This window comes from Octopus sinensis, linkage group LG7, assembly GCF_006345805.1.
Source record: "Octopus sinensis linkage group LG7, ASM634580v1, whole genome shotgun sequence".
Taxonomy (NCBI): Eukaryota; Metazoa; Mollusca; class Cephalopoda; order Octopoda; family Octopodidae; genus Octopus; species Octopus sinensis.
The window spans coordinates 19849856-19862355 of record NC_043003.1 but is presented as its reverse complement, the minus strand read 5'-3'; positions in this window follow the sequence as shown (position 1 = coordinate 19862355).

Here is a 12500-nt window from a genome sequence, read left to right as displayed (position 1 = left end):
ATGAGAAGTCACAGCTCCTATACTACGGACATAAGTTTAGAATGTCCCAGGAAATGATCGCAAGACGGATTCTTGAAGCTGAACCAGCTGGCAGGAGATGCAGTAAACCAAGAACAGGATGGTCGGATGATATCCATAATCACAGCAGGTTACGCTTGAGAATCCAGCGCGAAAGTTTTATAAAAGTTGCTTTTATAGGGCTCCTTGGGGAGATAACTGAGAGGTCTACTCTCACGATCCTTCCATGAATAGTGGGCATCAAAAATCGATGAATGGAATTATTAATTCTGGTCTAAAAAGACAAGGGAGACAACTCTGAGCTTCAGATAAATCAAAAGTTCAATGATTATCGTAGTACAGCGAGGTTAATTAGACTTTTGGCAAGCACGGAAACAATTTTGAACATGTTTCGGTGTTATTAGACCTCCTAAGCGAAAATTAGTCTTATCAGTACTTGTCACACCCTAGGTAAATGAGATACATAAATATTTTGGATAAACAATTATTGACGAGCCCCTCACTTTCCAATCTGCCGCCCAAATTCTCTTGCACATTATCTAACAACGCAGTTTTTCCATCCAATTAGACCCAAACAACTTTCTATATCCTCGTTCCTTCAGACGCAACAACACTCAAAGTGACCTTGTTGCCCATTGTTTTGTTTTTTTCCTTTTTCCATATCCAACCTGCATCCGAAACTTGTTCTCGATCCTACGGCAGCATATATTCCTTCGTCCTGAATATCAGAACTCTATACGCAGCCAGAATCATCTTTCTATGTCACGGGCTGCAACATCTGTGCTCCCAATAATGTTATCGACTGCCTTAAACGTCAACTTTGTGGTTTACTGTATATAGGAAAAAACTGGTCGGGAAGAGACTGATTGTTTTAGTGAGCATTTACTGTACGTAACAACACGAGGTCCACAACATTATATCTCTAAGTCTTGTGACCAACCACTTCAATAATCCTGGTCACTCCCAGGATTACCCCTAGTAATATCAACAACTGATACCAAGTGGTATCAATGACCACCCACATACATGCAGGCACGCGCGGGCGCACGCACACACATAAATACATACATACACCCACACTATAAGATCTTGCTAATGTTACCCATGTAATATACCGCACGTTTATTATTCGCTACACGCACCCATATAACAACACGCCTTTCAAGACCGTGCATTTATTTCCCATCGCACGAACATGCGCCCAAACAATATTCCACACTATCAACCTTCTCTTCCCACAAGCTCTTAGCTACTACCTCACCCATCCACTACACAACCATACATCTCCACCCACAGCCTACGACACCTTGCTTACACCACTCATTAACATTATGTCTTAATTATACCATCACACATTCATTCCGCACTATTCCACATACAAAACACACTATCTTGCTGATAGGTTTGACTTCCTATTCATTGAAACACACATACATACATTTTTTTAAAATCCTTTTGCGAAAAGAAAAGGTAGCGTGAACTGCTGGCCACCTTCTCCATCTGTATTGATGAATGACAACCGTTCGAAACGTCGAGTTCTGTTACTTTCCTTTTCTCCACAAGTTCATTACATTCCTTGATTTTATTCTCTTGTTTCTGATTTATTTTGTTATTTTCGTTTTTGTGCAGTTTTTCCACGTGTCTTAACAGATATTAATTATTGCGTCAGTGCAGACTTAACTCAGATAACCGCAAGATTTATTATTTTGTAATATACTGCAGTCGATTCAATTGATTACAAGTAGTATCGTGCAAATATGTGATCTTCTTCCCATATAACAATGCCTGTATTAGCAGTGTGAACTGTTGCTACCTCTTTGGCTGCATTTGTTGTTGTCTCTGCTGTTGATTTGTTGTTTCTGTTTAGTATCAAATCAACCTTGATTTAGCTTACCTGTACAGAGACATCCCATCCCGTCCTTTTAAGATATTTTTCCAGGGCAACATTATCCTGAATACACACGTCTAATATCATCTCCATACAGCGGATGAGGCATGGCTGAGTGGTTAAGAAGTTAAGAAGTTCATGCTGCAACCATGGCGTCCCAAATTCAATCCCATTCTGTGGCAATTTAGCCAAATGTTTTCCTTAGCTTCGAATCGACCTAAACATTGTAAGTGGAAATGGGTAGATGGAAAATGAATCAAACCCCGTCCGTAGAATTGTATCAAAATTCTAAGACTGTAAGTATGATTTATGAGGAGATTCGGTTATTTCTAGCATGTCAAGCAAACACTTTGAGGAATTTTATCGTTTGTTTAAGTCAGGACAGTAAATTGAAGGTAAGTTCTCGATGAAGTGAGAAAACAATTCAGCTTTGGTTCTTGTTTGAATGATATTTCACTCTGTATTTCACTCAGCGAAAACATCCCACCGAAAATCCAGGAGTCAAAGGGGCTATTCGCATTAAACAGTTAAAACGTACTCTAAATAATATGATTAATTCATGAATATAGCACTATCAATCTACGAATGAATCAATACTCCTACAATCCTATTTATCTGCGCATGTCTGAACAATGTTCTATTCTCTACTCACAGCTCTTCATCCTCCTCCATTCATGATTAGTTTCTTGAAGGCCGAAATATTGAAATAAATAACAGAATAGTGCAAACATTTGTTTCATTTTGTTTATTGCTTTTTTTCTTTCATTTCTTTATTCTTTATGCACATCGTAGCCACTTTCTCAATAACTTTTAACTATCAATATATATTATAAATTTTTTAACATGTGTGCGAACGTATTTGCGTGATATATTGTATATTTCGTGTATGTATGCGAACGTTCGCATGTATAGGTGAAGGCGTGAGCAAGCAGGCGAAAGAACGAGCCAGCAGGCGAGCGGGCAGAGACATACAAATGTCAGAAAAATCACTATGTAAAATTTCTCAGGCTACATATTGTGACGAAGACAAAACTACTTAACTAGTCTTCTCTGCTGTCTGTCAAAGAACCAGACTAAGCCGTTAATGGTCTTTAGATTCTTTATCTTTATTCTTTCCAGCCATTCTGCTAATCACTTATTCTTTCTCAAACACTATTTTTTTATATATATTTGTTACATTCATTCGTTTATTTTTATATTTCTTGTTTTTTGTTGTGCGTGCTATAGGTATATTGTTTTTTATTTCGTGTTTTGTTTGTCTCTATTTATTTTTTGTTTCATCTTTTCGCTTCTTTTATTTTCCTGTGTTGTTTAATCTGACAACATTCTCCACGCTTCACTTCACTTCACAACATATGCCTACACACTCACACATACACGTGCGCATCCACACACACACACATACATACTCACACATAGTCTCATAGGATATATACTGATATGCACATACTCACACACGTACTTACATATACACATACATCCTCATACACATACATCCATTTACACACATACAGATGCATGTGTATATGCACACACACTTGTGTTCACACACATAGACAAACATGCACTCTCACACACATACACATAACATACAGATATGCAAACACTTCACACACACACACGCGCGCACGCATCGGGTACATAAACATACACATACATGCTCACACACATATACATACTTATAAACAGACTCACAGATATATGTATGTGTACACACTTGCGTACACACACAAACACACCTTCACACAGTATATATACAAATATGCTCACACTCACACACATAAACACATGTACTCACGCATACACACACATACACACACACATACACACAATATCTATACTGATATGCACACATACACATACATCCTCACAGATGCAAATATATGTAGAACATTTGCTTACGCATACACGCACACATTTATGCATGCGCTCACGCACATGCACACACACATACACATACACACACACACATACTAACAAACACAAACAAACTCACAAACACGCATACATAGAAACAAACGTGTACTTTCACATACAAACAAATGCTGGTCTGCAAATGCTTGAAACTAACATTAATGAACACATTGTTACATACGGATGCTTAAACACACACACGCACTCAACACACACACACACCACACACACACACACTCAATCGAACACACAAACACACACACACTTACATACACACACACAAACACACACATTCACATACACAATCACAAAATCACATACAGACACACGCGTGCACACATGCACACACACCCACAGTCACACACACAAACACACCCACGCACATACACACATACACATACACACACACACTCACACTCATCTACACACACAAACACACATGCACACACACACACACACTCATATACACAAACACACAGACACACACAGATACACGCGCGCACACATACACACACACACATACACATACACACACATACACACGTACAGACACGTACATATTCATATGCCACTAGAGCGATACACATACACTCCTACATAAGAGTGAATACATAAACACAGTCTTTCTATCCCAACGTACATACATACATACATACATACATACATACACACATACATACATACATACATACATACATACATACATACATACATACATACATACATACATACATACATATTACTCAGACACCAAATAGATGGACATAAGCAAACACAGGCACACAGATACACAAATACACTAATACAAGAGTACACAAATGTTATGTACAATATGCAAATATATACATAGAAATAGCAGGTTGAGTAAAAAGTAAGCAACGTTTTCAACCATGAAGAATTTGTACCGGATTTTGCAGTTTTTAAATTTTTTTAAACATTTTTTTGCACTTGTCTGATAATACAGACGAAGACTTGCTCAAATGCATCAATAAATTAACATTGTTATTTTTTTCACCATTGTTACTATCATCTGAAATGGAACTATCAAAGCGCGATATTCGAACAATTTTGCTATTCAACTTTAAAATGGACGTAAAGCAGTTGAAACTTCTCGTGATATCAACGAAACGTTTGGTGAGGAAATGACCAGTGAGTGGTTAGCTCCAAAATGATTTAAACGATTTCACAGTGGAGACCTGAGTCTTGAAGATCGTGAGCGTAGTGGACTCCCATCTGTCATTGATGGCGGTCAACTAAAAACCGTCATTCAGAAAGGTCCGTGTAAAACGACTTGAGAGCTGGAAAAAGAACTTCAAGTTAGCCTGAAAACTGCCTGCAACCATTTGCATGCGATCGGGAAATCAAAAACACTCGACAAATGGGTACCACACGATTTGAATGAAAATCAGAAAATGTGCAGATATGAAATTTGCTCGTCGCTTCTTCTCCGTAACCAGACTGATCCATTTCTCGACCGTATTGTAACTTGCAATGAAAAGTGGATTCTGTATAATAATAAAAAAAACAAACGTTCTTCGCTGTGGTTGGGCTAACATGAAGCGCCGAAAACCTTCCCTAAACCAGAGCTCTTCAAAAAGAAGGTTATGGTGACTGTTATGTGGTGTACTGCTGGACCCATCCACTATAACTTCTTAAAACCCGGAAGAACCATTACTGCAGAAACATATTGCCATGAAATTGCCAAAATGAATGAAAAACTGCTACTCCTCCATCCCAGACTGGTCAACAGAAGAGGGCCGATCATTCTTTATGACAACACGTTTCACTAATGTCGCTCCAGAAGTTGATGGAACTTGGCTACGAAGTTCTTCCCCAGTCAGCTTATTCCCCAGACCTTTCTCCTACTGACTGCCACTTTTTCAAGCACTTTGATGGTTTCCTGCAAGAGAAGGAGTTCAAAATTCGAACCAATGCTGAAAGTACGTTCAAAGAGTTGATCAGCTGCAAAACTCCAGATTTTTATGTTACTAGAATAAACAAACTTGTAACTCGTTGGCAAAAATGTGTCGATTGTAATGGTACAATTTTGATGAAAAAATCCCCGCATTGTTGAAATATATTGCGATGAATTTCATGTTTCAAAACGTTGCTTACTTTTTACTCAGCCTGATATTTTTAGCAAAAGAAGCATACCCAAATAATTAAGAAATTTGCATCCCAATCGTGAACTCCCTAGTTTGATCCAATTCCATGGTATTTTGACTCTTTCTTTATTTTCTTCTTTTTCGTTGTTTCCTTTCTTTCTTTTGTTTATTCATATATATGCATGTGTGTATGAATATATGTATGTATGTATGTGTAGATAGATAGATAGACAGATAGATAGATAGATAGATAGATAGATAGATAGATAGATAGATAGATAGATAGATAGATAGATAGATAGATAGACATAAGCGTATATATTGTGTGTATATGTATATATATATGTATATATAATATATATGTGTGTGTATGCATATTTACATATATATATATGTTAACATGCATACACACATATATTTATACATATATATAAATATGATGTACATATGCATACAATATATATATATATATATATGTATGTATGTATATATATATATGTATATGTATATATATACACAATACATAAGCACATGTATATCTATCTATGTATATAAGATTAATGTAAATTAAAGCAAGAAATCATATTTCTCTGCTGTCAAATCCTCGTTTCAATGCTGACAGCGAAATACATCGTTTGCTGAAAGACAATATCGGTTTTATGAAGAAACTATTATTTCGGATGATTCTGATTCGTGACACACAATTTTATTATATTTATGGATACTCGATACTGGACATCCTGAACTCCGATGAGCAACAGTGTGTTATAGACTGTATAGAAATATAATCAGTGTGATAGAACCCGAAACCAAGCGGTTACAAAGCCGGTTTCTTAACTACACTACTACATCTTCAACGTACCTGCGGCTCTAGCATTAGTTTGAAAAATTTGCCAGAGGCATAGAAAAATTTGCCAGAGGCATAGAAAAATTTAACAGAAGATATTTAAACTATTCTCATATATGGAAAAGGTGTAAGTGAGAGTGCAACAAATAACCATTATAAACCGGCTTGTAGGAAGAAAATAATTAGTAGTTAAATGTTTGTTTTAATAAGTGAGAATTATTATATTTAATATGATATTGCATGTGACTTGGAAAGCTATATCGAAAATGTATTGAAAATCTTTAGTGAAAATAAGATAATTTTAATAAACTTATAGTTTGTATCTGTAAGATTTTGGTTGTATTAGTTTTACTGCAAAGTTATTGTTTTTTTTATAAATAATTGATATATACTTGTAAAAAAAATTTTTGAATAACAATTAAACTATCTTAGAAGCGAATTTGAGGTAAATTTTTTCATGTGTGTGTTTTTTTTTTAGAAAATTGAGGAAGAGAAAGTAAGTCGAAAAGTAAGTGTGTGTGCGAGGAGAGAGAGAGAGAGAGAGACAGACAGACAGACAGACAGACAGATTATTTTTTAAAAATTAATAATCGACAGAAATTACAAGTGACTATAGGACTGAGGGTTTTGTGCGTTGGAAATACAAATGCACGAAACTCTCAGCGCTTGAGACACTCTACAAATTCTAAGGATTACTAATATATATAATATTATATATGACCAGAACTATTCGAACAGACAACCAAACCAACAGTCATCACAGTTGCTCCCATTGGAACACAAGGTAAAACCTAAAATGAATTCCTCGCTTTTTCAAGAACATGAATTTTTTATATTGATGCATATCACCACTATGAACTACTATTCATACTCTTTAAACATATAGCATGGACTCGCTCCATATATATAATTTTTTATTATATATGAATTTTTTATATTTGATAGCATGAACTATCTTTTTTATATATAAATTTTCTTTGATAAGGTTCGTCATTTCAAGAACCGAAACATGTTAAATAAATAATGTATATATAAAAATCAAAAATTTGTCTAATATAGCAGCATTTTCAAACTTCATTTTTTACAAATATATATATACTAATTACATCTGTTTGTTTTGTACTAATACATCTGTTATACTAATACATCTGTTTGTTTTGTACATCACCTGTCTTCGTCTTGTGTTTTTTTCGTAAACTCTCCCTATATATACATACATACACACACAGTGACACGTGTGTTTTGAGTTCTATTTTTCCTGTTTGCATCACCAAAACGATAGATACATATGTGTGTCTTCTATTTTTTAATTATTATAAATCTTCCACTGAGGAGGGAGCCAGTTTCCAACAAAGATACAAGGATCCATCTTTGGGATATAGTTAACACAGAAAATTCACATTTGGAACTTGAGAAAAGTCTTGCATATTTTTGTATATTTATTCGAACCTTATTGGGTTCGAATCAAAGGCGTCTACACCATTCTGACAACAGTATCCAGAGAAACAAACTGCCAAACTGTTTATATACTCAACAAATGCAGCAGTTACTCTATGAAGGAGTTCCTAAATTGCATACCGAAAGTGTTTAACACTCTATAAACATCAGCGGCCTACTCGTGTTTTGAATTCGATTTTTCCTGCTTTCATCACTAAATTTTGATAGATAGATAGATAGATAGATAGATAGATAGACAGACAGACAGACAGACAGACAGACAGACAGACAGACAGACAGATAGATAGATAGATAGATAGATAGATAGATAGATAGATAGAAGAAGATAGATAGATAGATAGATAGATAGATAGATAGAACGACTGTGTAATGACTATATACAGAAAAACTGAGATCTATCTTCTCATAAATATATAAGCTGAGACGAACGCATAAATTATACAATTTATAATACGTATAACCATATAAAATATTTATTTTGCTTTTTGATTTGTCTTTGTTTTAATTTGTTTTTTATTATTCCACTCATATAGAATTAGATCATATGATTAAATTCTTCCCAATTAGTACTTATAGATTTAGGAATTATTCCATGCTTCTTTCAACTTACAAAATAGCAAATATTTGAATTATAATGTTGACTATACTAGCAATAAATTGCATGTTTACATTATACTCACGAACCAAATCTTAGATGTCTAATTTAACGTCCCTCAAGTACTTCTATACAAATTCTCCAAATTATTACCTATGATAATTAATTTTTACATCGTCCACGATATATTAGTACCAACATAGATATAATTACATTATCAAATATTAACCCTGTCACTTTATTTTAAATTACAATGTTTTTACAATAATCTATATTCCCATGTTACCGGGGTTTCTTTATAATAGTAAAATTATGTGCATGCGATTAGTAAATTTCGCTTAGTCAACCAGTCTTATTTTCAATATATTTAAATTGTAAACGCAGGTTTATATTGGTTTGGAGTTCAGTCCTAGAGTGCGATACCGTGGGCAATTGTCTTCTACTATAATTCCAGGCCGACCGATACCTTCTGGGTGAATTTCATTTTCGTTTACCAGGATCGTCTTGATAAACACGAGCGGAATTTGAACTCAGAACGTAAAGCCAGACGAAATGTCGCTAATAATTTTGTCCGGCATACTAACGAGTCTGCCAGCCCACAAGGGACAATAATTCTTTCTACTTTAGGTACAATGCTTGAAATATTGGGAGAGGGGCCAATCGATTACACCGACTCCAGGTGTAATCAACAGGTACATATTCAACCGACTACAAAAGGGGGAAAAGCAAAGTTTACAACAGCGGCATTTGAACTCAGAACATAAAAAAAATATTAAATGTCTGCCAGCTCACGAGCAACAATAATAAGATCAAAGGCAACAGTATCAGCAACAACAACATCAATAACAAATGCAACTCCATCAGGAGTGAGTTCGTTGTGTGTTGAAATCCCCACTTGAATCAATCATTAAATAATCAATCCGTTGATTGGTTGAATGATTAGAGCATCAGACAAAAATTTGTTCTCGCTCTTTATGTTCTAAGTTCAAATCTAGCAGCGGTTAACTTTACCTTTCATCTTCTCGGGGTCGATACAATAAAGTATCAGTCAAATTCCGAGTCGATGATATCGTTTAAAACCTTCCGCCAACTTCCAGGACTTTTGCCTATACTAAAAACAATTATCTATGCCCGTGTCAGCGTTGTTCAAGTAGACTTATTATCAAAAGTGTTCCAGCCATGACCATCACATCTTTTTATGAGTGTCAAGGGTTACATAACCAAATATGATAGTCCATTTTTGTTTGTTTTTGTTTTGTTTTTTTAAATGATAGGGTATCGTTTGAGGAGGATGTGGTTGCTATTTCTAGCAGTTCAGCTAACCACATAAACGCGATCTTTTTCTATATAGCTATGACAATAGGCTCGGGAGCCTCTTATGATACGCTTAATCTGAATTTCGTTGATCTCAAATAAGCAACATAATGCTTGTGATGAAAAACCTAATACGTAGATTTACAATGTATATTTATAGCATTCTATGGAATTTTTTAACGGTATATTTTTTTTCAAATAATTTGAAAGGAGGATAGAAAATGAATGAAGAGGAGAGAAGGAAGGGAGATAAATTTGTTTAAAGAAATAGACGTAGACGAATTTTATTTTTTTAATGTATACAAAAATAGAATTAAAAGCAAACGTGAAGAAATACTAAAAGGTTTGAGTAGGGGTTAAAAACACTAGATATATGACAACGAAAGCAGATCAAGAATTGATAAAAGGGGGATGGCGGACGGGAACAAAGAAAGACTTAAATTTAACAAAACAAGTGGGGGTGTATTGATTTGGAGTCAGGAAAAACGGAAAAGGAAAAGAAGTCACTGGGTATGTTAGGAAGTTTAAGATGGCTACAGAATGAAACAAAGATTTATCGAATATTTGATAGGAGCTCAAACAACGAAAATATTTTGTGGAAGGAAACTTAACTGAGCAAGTGGGGTAGAGGAAAATTACTATGAAGTGTTAAGAAAGGAGGATTTGTTTACTGTGTGTATGTGTGTATCTCTGTATATATATATATAATCAAAATAAGCAACAAGGATATCCAAGGTAGTGTGGTACAATCGTTCCATGCTACTTCATTTTATCAAACCCTGTAAGTATTACATCAGTTTTAAAATGTCGAGCAATCTTTAGCCACATATAGAATTTTTTAATTAAATGGATAATGTACATTATTTTTGCTGAACTTATATATATATATATATGTGTGTGTGTTGTGTGTGTGTGTGTGTGTGTGTGTGTGTGTATATATATGTGTGTGTGTGTGTGTGTGTGTATATATATATATATTATATATATATATATATGCGTGTACACTTTTATATATGTGTATAAACACGCACATATACATATAGAGCTACAGAAAGAGATATGTGTGTGTATGTGTACGTGTGTGTGTTTGTGTGTCTGTGTGTGCATCTGTGTGTGTGTAACTGTGTGTGTGTGTGATATGTAGGTGCGGGTGTGGCTGTATGATAAGAGGCCTGTTTCCTAAGTACATGGTTCCAGGTTCAGTCCCACTGTGTGTGACACCTTGGACTACTGTAGCCTTTTAAGTGGATCTGATAGACGGAAACTGAAATAAGCCTGTCGTGTGTGTGCGCGTGTGTGTGTGTGTGTGGTGTGTGTGTGTATGTGTGTGTGTGTGTGCGCGCGCGCTTCTTTTTGTCCCTCACCATCACTTGAAAACTGATGGTAGTCTAAGTCCCGGTAACCTAGCGGTTCGGCAAAAGTGAACGATATAATAAGTACCAGGCTTTAAAAAAATAAGTACTGGGTTTCGATTTATTTGACTAAGGCAGTGCACCAGCAGGGCCGCAGTCTAATAACTGAAACAAGTAAAAACAATATATTTATATTTATATTTGTATTTATATCTATATTCATATTTATATTTAGCAGAATAGTTTTCCGTCCAGACTTCCATCTTTTCTACAGAGCTTTTCCAGTAACAAAACCGGACAGTCACATGCATAAGTCAACCAATGAAATCACTTGCTGCTCGTTGCTGCTTATAGTATTTACTCTATACGCATGCGGATATTTCAGTTGGCCGTATAGTTTATGTCTCCCGAGTGAAGACGCATATCATAAATTATGTAATAACTCCTTTTGTGTGTGGTGTGTGTCTTTATTTCTAACTTTTGCTTTTTTCAGCCATTTGACTGCGGCCAAGATGGGTTACCGCCTTGAAGTATTTTAGTCGAACGAATCGACCCTAGTGTACGTGCGTGTGTGTGTGTGTGTGTGTGTGTGTGTGTGTGTGTGTGTGTGTGTGTGTGTGTGTGTGTGTGTGTGTGTGTGTGTGTGTTTGTATGTGTGTATGCAATGAAGTTCGACAAGTTTCATCGACGAAATTCACTCACAAAGTAAGTATTGGTCAGTCCGGAGTCATGGTGGTGGGACCGAACCCTAAACCATGTAATTGCAAAGCGTGGTTCGTAACGACACGACCATGCCTACACCTGTGGAGTGCATATTTGTTCTTTTCCTTCTTGTTCTGATTTTCTCTTTTTGTCCCTCTCTCGTACTGTCTGTCTGTTTCTTGCGTTCTCCCCCTTTTTTTCCTTGTCTCTATCTGTCTGTATCTCTCTCTCTTTCTCTCTTTCTCTTTCTTTCTCTTTCTCTCTCTCTCTCTCTCTCTCTCTCTCACTCTCTCTGCATGTAATGACC